Source organism: Protopterus annectens, chromosome 5.part0 (genome assembly GCF_019279795.1).
Source record: "Protopterus annectens isolate FY-2018-M chromosome 5.part0, PAN1.0, whole genome shotgun sequence".
NCBI classification, from domain to species: Eukaryota; Metazoa; Chordata; order Ceratodontiformes; family Protopteridae; genus Protopterus; species Protopterus annectens.
Window position 1 is genome coordinate 785,093,374 of NC_056735.1, and position 15,576 is coordinate 785,108,949.

The window sequence follows — 15,576 nt, forward strand, 5'->3', positions numbered from 1 at the left end:
TACAAGCCCCACCCCAAGCTGGAAGTGGTATTGTGCCAAAGCTTACACTAAAGCTCTGTACAATCACTTGCATAAGTGTACAAACTCGGTCATACCAGAAAGAATCAAACCTAGAGCCCCAAGTAAAAACAAGCTGCCATGGTGGACATCCAGCATCAACAAACTTTACAATAAATGGGAAACATTGCTGTCAAAGAATATAAAGGTGAGGCTCCAACAATGGAAAAGCATCCTCCTCAGCCTCAACAGAAAAATAAGACAACTTATGAAATCTTCCAAGGGCTCTTTTAAGAGAAACAACAAGTACAACCAAGGAAAACCATAAGGCCTTTTACCGCTATGCAGGTAATCTAAAGGGTAGGACCCAAGCATGTGCAGAGCTAGTGGCCAATGATATCACAGACATGAACCCCACAGAGATATCAAACCTGCTAATTACAACAATCCTTCCCCCAACTCCCGCCACCCCCACCCTACATATCTGAAGAGCAGGTCCTCAAAGCCTTGTCCAAGGCAAAAAACACAGCCTCTATGGGACCAAACAACATTTCAGGCTGTCTTCTTATTGGGCTAGACATGAGCTATCATCACCACTAAGTATCCTTTTCAATCACAGCCTAACCACAGGCTTTGTTCCTGCAGAATGGAGAACAGCAACAGTTATTCCCCTCCAAAACGGTGGCCTAGCAACAGACCTGGGAAATTACAGACCCATAAGCCTGACCAGTTACATCTGTAAGGCCATGGAACGTATCATTATGGACCACATAAATAATGACATAAGTGACCTCCAAACCCTGGATCCTACCCAATTCAGCTTTGTGAAGGGCAGATCATGCCTGTTAAATCTGGTTGATTTCTTTGTAAATCTGACCAAGGCCATTGACGAGGGTAACTCTGTGCACACAGCATACCTCAAACTGGCAATGGCTTTCAACACAATCCCACATTTAGGCATTACTGATAAACTTACAAACTGAATGTAAACCCCTTCATTGTAAGATGCATTGCCAACTGGTTCACAAACCAGACACACACTATCAAAGTGGGTGACTCCACATCAACCAGCAGACCTGTTACCAGTGGGGTGCCACAGGAGTCAGTGCTGAGGCCCTCTACTGTTTGGTATATACTTCTCAGAAGTTCAAGTCGAAATTAAGGGGTTGTGGCTGACCAGATATGCAGATGACTGCAATATAGGTCCAATTATTGAATCCTCAAACGTTGTCAGTATATTCCAAGAGGGCCTCACACAGACCAATGACTGATGTATTAATCACAGTCTCAAACTGAATGTAAAGAAATGTATCATCATTCCCTTTGGCACAAACAATGCCCCCTCACACTATCAAATCAACAACAATACCCTAAGCATCCATGAATTGGTTAGGGACCTGGGATCACATGTTGACTGTGACCTTAACTTTGACCAACATGTGTCTACTGTAGTAAGGAAAGCTTTCTGCGTGACACACATGATTAGTAAAGACATAACCTTGCGAGCTAAAGAAGTTATAAATCCCTATACTCAGCACTTATCCAGCCCATAATTGAGTATAACACCCTGTTTGGCATGTACCTTACTAAGCACCTGCAGTAATTATAGAGACCTCAGAGGTTTCTAGCAAAGAAGATCAAGGGGCTCCAGAATGTGCCTTACACAGACTGACTAGAGTCCCTGTCACTATACTCTGTATCATATAGACTCCTTAGAGGAGACTTATGCCTGACCTACAGAGCAATCCAAGACCCAAACATAATGAACTTGCTGCATATCCATAAATTGAATGGGACTAGGGATACCTGTTCCAGGGACCTAAACAGGGCATGCTGGAGGGACAGATTTATCTCTCAGCGACTGTCGCGTCTTTGTAACAGGCTACCAATTTATGTGAAACAGAGCACCTCTATGAAACTGCTCAAGAGGAATCTGGACAAATGGATGGGGCACCGTAAATTCTTACCAGGGGTAGAGGCCACAACCCTCCTGGACATGGGCAGTCATCATTAACTAAAGTCTTGGGTAATGACTAGCATTTCTATGGTTTTACATTGGGATGAAGCGGCTAGGCTTAATATGACCTCCAGGTCGATAGCCTAGTAATCTCCTCTGATCTTATAATCCTATAATCCTACGATTTAAATTTGGGAAGTGTGTGTATATTTTATGTAATGGATTGAGAAATGGTATTTGCCTGAAAACTTTTCTGTTTTAAAGATTCATTAAAATAGCTGAGTGTTTCCAGTGTTTTAGCGTTCTTGTTTGGTTGTTTTGTAATTATTTCTTGATTCCTGGGTATTGTGCTTTTGGACTGTTAGTTTTCACTCATAATCAGTGAGAGCATTTCTGGAAAGTATCCAGCTTCAAGGTGCTCTGTATATATGCCCTTCATTTCCTGTTTAAAGTCTGATGTCTAATTGACCAATAATCAGTCTTGTGAGAGAGTGAGCTGTGTAACATTTACTTTAATAGGCTAGAGTTAAACCACAAGTATGAGACCTGAGTGGTCAAAAGCACAGGTGGATAAACAGTGCAAAACCTGTACCCCAGCCATTGATTTCTGCCAGTAACCATTGAAAATGTAAAGGATCACACAATACCAAGTCCTGAAATATGCAAATTGAATGAAAGGAAATCTGGATTTATGGATAATAAGTCTAAGATTGCTGTTTCTCAGAATATTCAATTTTCTCCAGGTCTGGCAATCTTTGAGGTGTGTGTGTGTGTGTGTGTGTGTGTGTGTGTGTGTGTGTGTGTGTGTGTGTGTGTGTGTGTGTGTGTGTGTGTGTGTGTGAGTGTGTGGCTTTGGGAATTCTAGGGCCTTGCCACCACATTTGGGGAGTGCAGGGGGACTTGTCCTCTGCATAAAACAAGTTTAAAGGAAAGGAGCAATGTTTAATATTCATTCTTCTTTTGTATTTTTATTTTATTTTCTTTCTCATTGTTTTTGGACTTGGTATTATGAGCCCCAACATAGTGGGATGTCATTACTGCTATTATACCTTGGAACAATGGCACAGTTTTTTTTTCTGTGCTTTATTTTTTTCTTTGTATACATTTAGAGGATGAACACAGTTTTAGAACTAGCTCCTTTAATATGCTGTAGTTAGCAAGTCTTAAGTTTGCGCATGTGTCTGTGTGTGTGGGGGGAACACCACCACATTTTCCCATTTTTATATTTTCGTTGATTTCCTTTCTTTACTTTTCATATGAATTCTTGTATATTTGCATTCATAATTTGTGTAATGTAAACAACTTTTTAGCCATCACTTATCATTTTGAAGTTTGACATTATTGCCCTCAATTGAGTTAAAGCTTTTATGTGATAAAACTGAATTTTCCTGTGTTTTTTTGTGTTTTTGTGAGATAGTAGGGAAAGTGGGAAGGTTCTAAAGAAGGAACATCCAAGGGAAATTAATGATTTTTTCCCAATAAAGTGAACATTGTTACAGCTCTGTTTCTCACTTTTTGCTGAAGTGTTTCATGCTTGATTGTAAAGTGCTTCTATATGAAAGATAAAGGAAACATTTATTATAATTTTTTTTCTGTTCAAACACCTAAGTTACTTTACTGAACTGAGAAGCATTAATATTAGTGTATTACATGTTTTCATTTTGTACTTATATATTGTAGTAAAACACTTGTGGGTTCTGTTAATCTTTTCATTTTTTTTTAAAGTTTCTGTTTTGTGATTTTATTGGTTTTACTTTTTATGTTATCTCAGTGAAAACCATCTGCTGATTGCCTCACCAATATGATCCATAGTATAATTTTGTTTGTTTGAAAGTCTTTAGTAACTGAAGGAATGCCTGGTTTGGACTTAAGTATGAAAAATTTTGCATATGAGATCTACTTGAAAAATGAAGTCGATTAAATTCATCTGCAGACTCTGGACCAACATTTTTGTATGTATCTAAGTCAACAGCATAGGCGTAAATAAGAAGGTGGAATTGGCTTTCATATGTCCAAGTCGATGACTGGAGGAGGTGGAGCAAGAGGCAGTGCTGGAGGTGGTGCAGCTTTTGGTGTAGGTGGTAGAGATACATTAGAAGGTGATGCAGGCCTTGGACTTGGATTAGGCAGTGGTCTTTGTCTTGAAGGACTTGGTGATGGTGGTGGCCTAGGCCTAAGAAGACTATCTATAGGGCTTAGAATTGCTAACAGTCTAATCAGTCTTTTTGGAGACATTGTGTTACATCAAGACCTGTTCTCAAGCAGCCTTAACTCAACTGCCTGTAAGTAGACAACAGCTTTAAGTAAGTTTTATTCAGATGGCTAATCATGACTACTTTGTATCTTGAGTATGTTATAGCAATTATTTAACAATGCTATAAGCAAGGACTGAACAAGAATGCTACTGCATGCAGTCTTTTTTTTTCAAAGACATTTTTATTTTGTTTTCATTATAAACATACACAAATGTACATATAACAAATACAATAAAACACTAACAAAACTATTTACAATATTTACATTCATCCATGATAGACAATCATTTTATCCATGAGAAGTTATCAGTATTTGTTCAAAAGGTTTTTCAGGTTTTGCCATGCTATTTTTTATGAGTAATGTTATGAGTTCTATAACAAATGGTTTGCAGTTCTTTTTTACAAACAACTTTTGCTAAATTAACAAAATCTTTAAACATCAAATCTTGTTTACTTTTCCACTTCAAAGTAAAAACTTTTCTGGCAATTGGAAGAATTGACCAGAGTAACTGAATCTGAGATTTAGGTATTGCATTAGGGATAGGAACACTGAATAGGATTAGTGAGTTAGAAATATGACAGTTATCAGTCCATAAAGCATTTACAAAATATTTGAAGTCTTTCCAGTATTGAAAAACATCTCTACATTCAATGAACATGTGAACCAAGTTGGCCTCTAGTAATTCATCACATTTCCAACATTTACTTTCACTGTTTTTGAGTATAAGATTTATTTTATGTGGAGTATAGAAACTCCTATTCATAAATTTCCATGTATACAATCTCCAGTATAATGAAGAAGGGGTACCATAGGTAGAATTCATTAACAATGTTTTGGATTCATCAGATATTTGTTCTCCATTAATCTTTACATAGTAATTCCAAAAATCTGAGTCAGACTTTAGACTGTCTTCTCTTAGTGTCATATAGATAGGTGAGATACTTCATTTTTGATTATCTGTCTTTTCAAGACATCTAATAAAAAGTTGAATCAAACTAGGTATCAATTCAGTCTATAGGTTGATTGATACAATTTGTTTTCTATAAACTGCCATAATGAGTGTATAAACAAATAACTGTTTTGATTATTATCAAAACTACATAAAAGAGAGTTTAGTGATTTAATACTCTTATTTGGAATAAACTGATGCCAGAATATCAAGTTATTTTCCTTTCATTTTTGTATCGCATTGATGTTGAAAGAATCTAGGCCATCAGAGGAGTATGTTATAGGGAATATAAGAAATAGAAATTGTTTAATGTAATTACAATCAATTATATTTTTAAAGTTATTACATATTTGATTAATGCCATAAGAAATATAATCAAACTTCTTATTAAATAAACAAAATTCACATAAAAGCCAATGAACTCTACCTATTCCATATTGTTCCTTAAATAGATTTTCTATACTTCTGACATCAGTTATATGAATCTCAGTTATTGTTTTCCAGCTAGATATATAGGGAGGTGATATCCAATGTAATATTACATTAATTATAACTGATTTGGAATAATGATCTAAGCTAGGGAATGCTATCTCATTACTGTTCCAAGCTCTAATGTGCCATTTATATGCAATCCTAGGTTTTAAGGGGAACCATACAAATTTAAGTAACATCGAATCTAATTTTTTAAATAAGTTTTTGGGAGGGGGTAGTATCAATGACTGTATATAAAACAACATTTTAAGTAAAATTATCATTTTAATTAAAGAGAGCCTCTCCTCCATTGTCTAGGCTGATAATAGTTGTTTTTTGTATTTGCATGCTATGTCTATTAATGATAGTAATTTAGTAAAGTTATCCATGCAGTCTTGAAAACCTTCATATTAGGGGATATCTGTGATGGACAATGTTTGTTAAGAAGAAAGTGCCGGTATGAACTAACAAAGAATTACATCATTATCATCAGCCCCATTTTTCCATTTTTTTCTACATGGGGTCTGGGTATTGTGTTAACTGTCGTGCGCTCTCTCGATTCAGTATCACACTCCTGCCTTCAGCACTCATAACTGACTGTCGCAAATCTTGTTTCACACAATCAATCTACCTATTTGCTGGATGCCCTAGTTTCTTCTTACCTTCTTCCTGTCTCTCCCAAATCTTCCTCACCAGAGTATCTTCTGCTTTTCTGCACATGTCTAAATCACCATAATCTGTTCTGTTTGTTCTTTTCTGCAATTAGAGCTACTTTGGCTTCTGCTCTTATGTCCTCATTTTTTTGTCTGTCCCACAGTTTGCATCCTACCATCCTCCTCAGGCACTTCATTTTCATCATCTCCAGCTTCTTCAACTGTTCTGCCTTTACTACCTAGGTTTCTGTGCCATAAAGTAGTGCTGGTCACATCATTGTCTTGTACACCTTACTTTTCAGCTTCTTTGGCATTCTTCTGTCAAAGAATACACCTGCGACTCTATGCCAGTTGGCCTCTGATTCTAGCTTTGACCTCTTCATTCAGACTTCCCTTCTCCTCAACCACCCCTCCCAGATACTTTAATTACATGTATATGCAAATATTATGAGTGTCTGCGCAGTATGACACTGCGTTTGAATAATACTTCTGCTTTGACTGCTAAGTGCCAAAGACTTTTGAGCTGGTATGTGTAAAGTGCAGTCATTTTACTTAATTGCAGCTACATGAAAATGTGAAGAAGTATCATAGGCTTACATTCTATTTGGTAATTAGATACAGTGATTGTGCAGCAGAAATATTGGTTACAAGGATACAGTACTCATCAAAAGTAAAATTAATTTACATGTGATTTAGCAACTAAAAGACATGTTCACTCCCAGCAGAGCAAGAACACCCATGCTAAATGTTTCAAATAACCCACAAAATCTTTGTGAGAAAAAAGTTACATGCTTCCTGTAAAGCTGAATCTGTAATGCCAGTTTTGTTTCATTCACCCAGTGGACTATGAATGTTAGGATTTAGACTGGCAACTATAACTTTTTCCAGGCTTTCTTAGCCTTTCCCCTTTATCCATAATCCTAGGCATAAACCTTTACTCCAGTTCTATCACAGTTTGGGTAATACATGTATAAAATCAGGAAAGCATATCTTTGATCAGACCTCCCTCACACAAAAAGGCATGGCCACCATCAGGCCTGGGGAAGAGGATGATGGGTGGTGAAAATTATCTGGAATAAACTGCAGTAGCAGGTGTAGTATTATGCTTAGTATATATGTCTTGGAGAGATTCATCTCCATCAACAACAAAAAAAAAAAAACAAAGTCACAAACTTATTTTTTTTGGCTGGTTCTCAAGGAAGAATGCCCAAATAGTGGTAGCACCAAAGGAAGATCCAGATCTGGAAACCGCACCCAGCTGACAGTGCCAGTTGAAATTTTACAGAGATACCCACATGGCAGCAACACAGATATCTCCCAATGAGGCATCTTTAAAGAGCACTTGTCAAGTGGCCATTGATCTAGTTGAATGTACATTTGTAAATTTTGGCAACAGTTTGCCATATTTACAAAAAAAAAAAAAAACAAACAATGCATTGTGAAAGCCAAAGGAAAATTGGAAAATTGAACTTTTACACACTTTGGTAACCAGTTCCTGAGGAGAAAATAAAGAGCATGATGGTATTTGCTGTATCCAAATACAATGTACGTTACTTATGAACATTCACAGGATATCTACTTTCCTCCAGACCAATGCCCCATCCCCTCCATAATACACCACTGTACTGACCATTCCTTTATACTACCTGACCCCAAACTCTGGGAGCTCCTCCCTTCATACCTGCAAGACACTCAAAGCAGGACTCAATAAACCCTACATGGTTCACTAAAACCAGAGTGCTGATTTGTATTCAGTAAGTGGCTCTACACAAAGAGCTGAGCAAGCACAGTAAACATTGTGGCATTTAAATTGCTGCATAAACAGCTGATTTGTGTGCTAATAAACCAACCCAAGAAGGCAGACTTATTCAACAAGCTGCAAATCCATCATGTACACTTAGTGTAACCTTTTACATTGTACTCCAAAACCTACTGGAACACACCCATGGAAACTACACTGGAGGGAAAGAATGTTAGGGGCTGCTGCCGCTCTTCATTATGTGTATATGCAACAAGGCCATGTCTATGCTGCTGCTGCTACTGATGATGATAGACCTCGGGAAAGGTAGGGAAGGGCATTTACACCCTGTTTAACTCTGAAACCTCTGTATCCTTATCTGAGAGCAAGGGCAAACCAAGAGGAACCAATACCTGTGGAGACCAAGGTATGCGTGGCACATAGAATATTAGCTACAGGAACCTTTCAGAGACGCACATGGGACATGCTGGGGTGTCACCAGCATCAGCACCCAGGATCCTACACCAATCTTGAATGCTATTCTATAGCATGCCAGTGACCCCCTAAGGACAGAGTTAGAGTTCTGTATGAATTCTATGCCATAATACACATTCCTGAAGTCTTGAGTGCCATAGACTGCACATGTATTGAGATCAAAGCACCACTCAAGTAACAAAGAAGGGTCTACATGAACAGAAAGGGGATCCACTCCATTAACTGCCAGGTCATGTGTAAAGCTAAGGAGATCATCCTTTAAGTGCTAGCCACAAAGTTTGAGAATTAATTTTATGCTCAATTTCTGAGTGACTTGGTTGGCTGCAATCATCTGCATTAGAAGCTAAAGGTAAGTGCAAACTTGCAGTACTGTATTGTATTCTTCTGTTAAGTGCAAACTTGCAGTTTTAAAAGTACTGTATTTTATTTTTTTTGTTACCTAATTATTTCACTGAATAGTGTGCTGTGTGTCTCTCTGCTGTAAGATGGGGTTGTGGTCTTCTCGATTCTTTTTTATCTGATATTTAACTGTTAGCCTAGAGGGTTTCCTCTGTACTTTAAGTGCTAGCCACAAAGTTTGATAATTAATTTTATGATAAATTTCTGAGTGACTTGGTTGGTTACAGTCACCTGCATTAGAAGCTGAAGTTAAGTGCAAACTTGCAGTACAGTATTTTATTCTTCTATGTGCAAACTTGCAGTTTTAAAATTACTGTATTTTATTTTTTTCTGTTACCTGTTTCACTGAATAGTGTGCTATGTGTCTCTCTGCTGTAATAGGGGGTTGTGGTCTTCTCAATTCTTTTTTTTTTCCTGATATTTAACTGTTAGCCTAGAGGGTTTCCTCTGTATTTTAAGTGCTAGCCACAAAGTTTGAGAATTCATTTATGCTCAATTTCTGAGTGACCTGGTTGGTTACAATCACCTGCATTAGAAGTTGAAGTTAAGTGCAAGCTTGCAGTACTGTATTTTATTCTTCTGTTAAGTGCCAACTTGCAGTTTTAAAAGTACTGTATTTTATTTTTTTTTGTTACCTAATTGTTTCACTGAATAGTGTGTTGTGTGTCTCTGCTGTAAGAGGGGGTTGTGGTCTTCTCACTTCTTTGTTATCAAATATTTAACTGTTAGCCTAGATGGTTTCCTCTGTCCTTTAAGTGCTAGCCACAAAGTTTGAGAATTCATTTATGCTCAATTTCTGAGTGACTTGGTTGGCTACAATCACCTGCATTAGAAGTTGATGTTAAGTGCAAACTTGCAGTACTGTATTTTATTCTTCTGTTAAGTGCAAACTTGCAGTTTTAAAAGTACTGTATTTTATTTTTTTCTGTTACCCAATTGTTTCACTGAATAGTGTGCTGTGTGTCTCTCTGCAGTTAGTTCCCCACCCACCCTCCCTGTTCTTGTCTTGGTGTTAGAGTTGGTGGCTCGGGAATTGCCCGTCCCTCCTGTAAGTCTGTATTTGAACACTCCTTAACCAAGTACAATGAGATCATATTCTGAGTCTAGTGTTCACTCTACTTAATACAGATAGGAGATTTGAGAAGGCCAACCCACTTAGGTTCTTTCTTTCTCTCTCCTTGCACTTTACTAACAAAAAAAGAAAATTGTACTTTATTCATCTGATTTTACTGTATTTCTGTTTCCTCTGACTTTATTTTGCTTTTGCTTCTTCTTAAAAGTACTCAATTTTATTTATTCTGCTGCATTTATTACTGCTTGGTAGTAGCCCGATTAAATTGTAACTGTTATTCTAAGTCTTTTGGTTTAAGCACTTGGGTTTCATACCAGTTGTTTTACATTAAGTTTGTGGTCTGCACTGTTATGGCAGGATAAGTTGCTTACATCCTTCTGAGGTAGGAATTGCTGATTGAAGGCTCAGTGTCTGCTATTCTAAAAGTGTATAAGTTCTGGTTTAAGATCTTGGGCTTCAGGCCAGTTATTCAACATTAAGAAGTTTTGTGGTCTGGACTCTTGTGGGAAGAGAGGCTGACTTCTGCCCTTCTCAGCTGGGAATTTCTGGTGACAAGCTTATTGTACTTGCTTATTTGAACTGTTTCTTTCTGAAATTGCTGCACCTTGTTGCTGGAGCATAGACCAGATTCAGGCTTGCTGAATGTAGCTTTGTTTGTATAACTTGAGCACTGATCCAGGCCATCTTTTTTTGGAGAATGTTTCCCTGCACCCTAGGGGCAGGAGGGTGCAGTTAGAACTTGTCTGATTGAAGACTGCTGGAACAGGGCTCAGTTTTGAGATTTTTTTCTGATTAATTGGGTAACTTGTTTAAATCAGTTTGTTCGTTTTCTATTGTTTTATATATATATAAAAAATTGCACTTTATTCATCTGCTTTTACTGTATTTGTGTTTCTTCCTACTTTATTACTAGCGGCATTGACTACAACTCTGATCTGAGATATATAACAATAAGTATCCTTTTCTGTGCATTTAAATTGTTTTTGATTGTATCTGCTTTATTTTCTGAAAAACCTTTCTAAGCTAGTAAGCTAGTATAGTCCAGTTTTCAGGTTAGTGCAGAATTCAGGGCTGTGTTACAAGTCTTTGTGTTTGCCCATACCTTACCTGGATAGAAGGAAGTTTCTCTGTTCACCTGTGAGAGAGGGGAGATTTGAGCAGTCTATCGGTCCCTGGAGGAGTGGTTTCAGCCCAGAAATTAGTAGTGTATTGGCCATTTTGGGCTAGTTTTTATCTTTTCATTTCCCTGCTATAAAAACTACATTTGCCCAGTTTTGCATGCCAGGCAGTGCCGGTTAGCTAGGGTATAACTATTCCTGGCTCCACAAAGTCTCCTCTTCAATTTTTCCCTTGGAACTAGACAAACTTTCAACTTAAGCACTCAAACCATTAATTTCAAAGCCTGGAACTTGCTCAAAGCTCATTGCAAGCACTTATAAACCTAGCACTAGATCCCCCTATACTGTACAAAAGGACAAGGCTGTCTATTCGACCTTACCAGCCAATCAGTAAAAGAGTTCACTGTACCTATCCAGGCATGTCCAAAGGGCAGTTTCAGGTGTACTCTCCAGTCCAACTGGTGAATATGGGTATTTTGAGGCATGGTTACAACTGCCTCATGTACACAGACAACCCTCTCCTCCTACCACCAAACACTAATACATGCGAGAGATGCAATTATACAGCCAAACTGAACCCAAGACTGGATCAGACAGTCAAGAGGAGAAGGAAAATACTTGCATCACACCACCAGTCCACATAGACCCATTAAACCAGCACCAGCAAAAAACACACATAAATGCACAAAATCATAATTGGAGGCTCTAAATAAAAATATGCAAAAGCAACATAGACCTCCAAAGCAGATATCCAAGCAACCTCCACCCCCAACACAAACTATGAAACACATAGGCAGTATAACATACCCAACACACTAGTAATAGGTGACTCTATAGTCAGGCACACTCACTAGGCTGAACAAGGAGAAGGTTACTGTTAGCTGCCTGTCAGGTGCCAGGATCTGCCACATAACACAAGCACTCAGGTCACTCCAGAACAAGTACAAATATGACTCTGTCATTGTCCATGGTGTGAATGACCATGGACTACATGAATAGAGACATGAAAGAGCTCTCTGATCACGTAGCCCAGACTGGTATGACCCTGACCCTGAGTAGCATCCTGCCCTCACTAAAAATGATATCATGGTATAAAGAAAAAAATTATCAATTTCAACAGTTGGCTAAGTTTCTGGTGTCATTCAAAGGGGATCCAGTGTCTGTGCACCTGGGATGACATGCAGATGGCTTGCACCTGTCACCCTTAGGCTTTTGAATACTGGCCAAGGCTCTTGCCACCCCCATAGTGCCTTTTATAGGCAAAGCTCAAAAGACAAACCCACCACCGTAAATAGCACAAGTAACAAAAAACTGAGGGTAATGCAACTCAATGCCAGAAGTCTAAACCTCAAAATGCACGTACTCGAGGCATTCCTCAGTATGGAAAAAATCGATATATGTGCAGCAACAGAAAGCTGGTTTAAGGCTCCAGAGAGCACCCCAGCACTACCAGGCTACAACTCATACCATACATTTCAGCCACAGAACCTGGACGGTGTATCCATATTCATCAAGGATACCCACACCTCCAGGTTAGTGGCACAGCACGATGCTTCAGAGATCATACACGTACAACTAACAATGGGCAAAACTGCAATTCAAATTGTAGCCATGTCCCAGGACCCCCATTCCACATGTCTGGAAACACTGGGAAACATAAAGGTGCTACCAAACACCCTAATATTGGGTGATTTCAATTACCCAAACACTAACTGGGAGCAATACTCAAGTACTAACTCCCTTGCCCAACATTTCCTAGAATTTATAAACTCAGATGTCCTGGATCAACTGATCAACACTCCCAACAGAGGTGACAACATATTGGACCTGGTCAACACCAACATGGGTGACCGGTGTTCCACACTGGAGGTCAACCCCTCGCTGGTTAGATCTGACCATAAACAAATCATTCTGGATATCCACATTCCACCCCCACCCCCGGTCAAGGAAACCACAGTGAAAAACTTTTCAAAAGCAAACTTCACGTTCCTTAAGATCAAGGTGGAAAGTTTCAAAGCACCTATGCTAAAGGATAACAATGTCCAAGCTGCAAAATCCTTTACTAATGCATTCTATGGGCACCTACCAGAATGCATGGATTGTGCTATCCCAAGCAAAACCAAGCCTCACTCCTCCAAGAAAAAGAAACCAGTCTGGTGGACCCCTGCCATAAACAAGCAATACAATAGAAATAGTAGAAATTCCAAGAAGGGAAGACATCCCTGATCAGTATCAGCAAGAAACTACAATCCGTCATAATATCATCCAAGGATAGCTTCGAAAGAAAAATTGCCAAGGACTACAAAGATAACCACAAGGCATTCTTTAGCTATGTCAAGAATCTAAATGGCAATGCTCAGATCTGCTCAGAGTTAGTGCAGAATGGCACAAAATACACTGAACTGACCGATATCACCAACATCCTGGCAGACAGGTTCAGTGCAAACTTCACCCCCCTCTCACACCAAAAGGGCCCATAACCATGTCAGAAGAATGTAGAGCCCCTAAAATCACAGACCCTCAGGTTAAAACAGCCCTCTCCAAAGCCAAAAACACAGCATCAATGGGACCAGATGGTGTCCCAAGCTGCATCCTACATGAGCTTAAAGATGAACTAACCCCTCACCTAGACACACTGTTCAAACTCAGCCTCTCCACAGGCTACATACCCATAGAGTGGCTTACAGCAATAGTTATTCTACTCCACAACAGAACCCGGGAACTATCGACCCAATAAGCCTAACTAGCTTGGTCTGCAAGACTATGGAGTGCATCATCATGGAACTCACTAACAGAGACATTGGGAACCTCCAAACACTGGACCCTACCCAGTTCGGCTTTGTTAAGGGAAGATCATGCCTCCTAAACTTGGTGGACTTCTTTGAGACAGTTACCAAGGCTATAGACAGGGGAAAGGTGGTACACACAGCCTACCTAGACTCACAAAGGCCTTTGACACCATTCCCCATTATGGTATTATAGACAAGCTCACCAGCCTGAACATAAACCCCTACGTCACAAGATGGGTTGCCAACTGGCTCACAGACAGAACCCACATGGTGAGAGTTATGAGAGTTAGGTCCGACTCTAAACCAGTTACAAGTGGCATTCCCCAGGGCTCAGTGTTAGAACCCCTCCTGTTCACCATATACTTCTCAGAGGTAAAGGCAAGCACAGGAGGACAATGGCCGACCAAGTTCGCAGATGACTGCAAACTAGGGGTTATAATTGACTATCTGGCTGACACAGACATCCTCTAAAAGGGTCTCACTGAGATGTATACCTGGTGTCAAAATCATGGCCTCAAGCTAAATGCCAAAAATTTCATAGTCATCCCCTTTGGAAAAAACAAAGTACCCACAAACTACCACATAGGTGGTAGTCCCCTAAATACAGAAGACATAATAAGGGATCTGGGGACCCAAGTAGATATTAATCTCATCTTTGATAATCACATTGCCAAAGTGGTTAGTAAATCCTTTTATGTGGTCCACCTAATCACAAAAGGGTTCGCATCCAGATCAAAAGAGGTCATTGTGCCCCTCTACTCATCACTCATCAGACCCATCATAGAGTACAATGACCCATTTGGGATGTACCTTACAAGACACCTGCAACAGCTGGAAAGACCACATAAGTACCTCATCAAGTGGATCACTGGCCTCAAACAGATGCCCTATGCAGCTCAACTGAAGAAACACCAGCTGTACTCGGTTGCATACTGCCTACTCAGAGGTGATCTCTGCCTGACATACAAGGCCATGTCCAACCCAGAATTGATGGGCATGCTCCACCTAAAGAAAACCATATCCCCTCAAGCCACACGCTCTAGGGATCTAAACCTCACCGCAACAATAAATAGGACATGCTGGAGGGATAGATTCCTGTCCCAGAGACTTCCCATGCTTTGGAACAAGATTCTAATGTACATTAGGCAGAGCTCCTCACTAGCACTCTTCAAGAGAAACCTTGATGAGTGGATGGGAAACAAAATGTTTACCCCGGAAATCACATCAGTGGCTCTGCTGGACAGAGGCACAGGGAACATAACTAAGGGGGCGGCGAAAGCCAACACATTCTGGCTAGGCTTATAAATGCCTTTGGGCAAATAGCCTAGTACCTACCTATGAACCTATGAACCTAAATGTGTGTGTGCTGGCAACCTCAGCAATTACCGTGACTCCCATATCTGGCTTGACTCACAGCTCTACTGATGGTTTTCCAAAAGTGATGTCCCACAGGGACATTAATTTGGGGATGCAGAGTATGCACTCAAACCATGACTGCTGATGCCCATCAGAAATGCACACACACCCACAGAGGAAAAATATAATAAGGCAGATGTTCAAATAAGAAATATCACAGAGTGTGTGTCTAGGCTGTTGAAGTCAGAAATTTGGGGCCTATATACGTTGGAGTGGGGGTCTGCAGTACCATCCCAATACGTAAGCCAAAATTGTCACAGTCCATC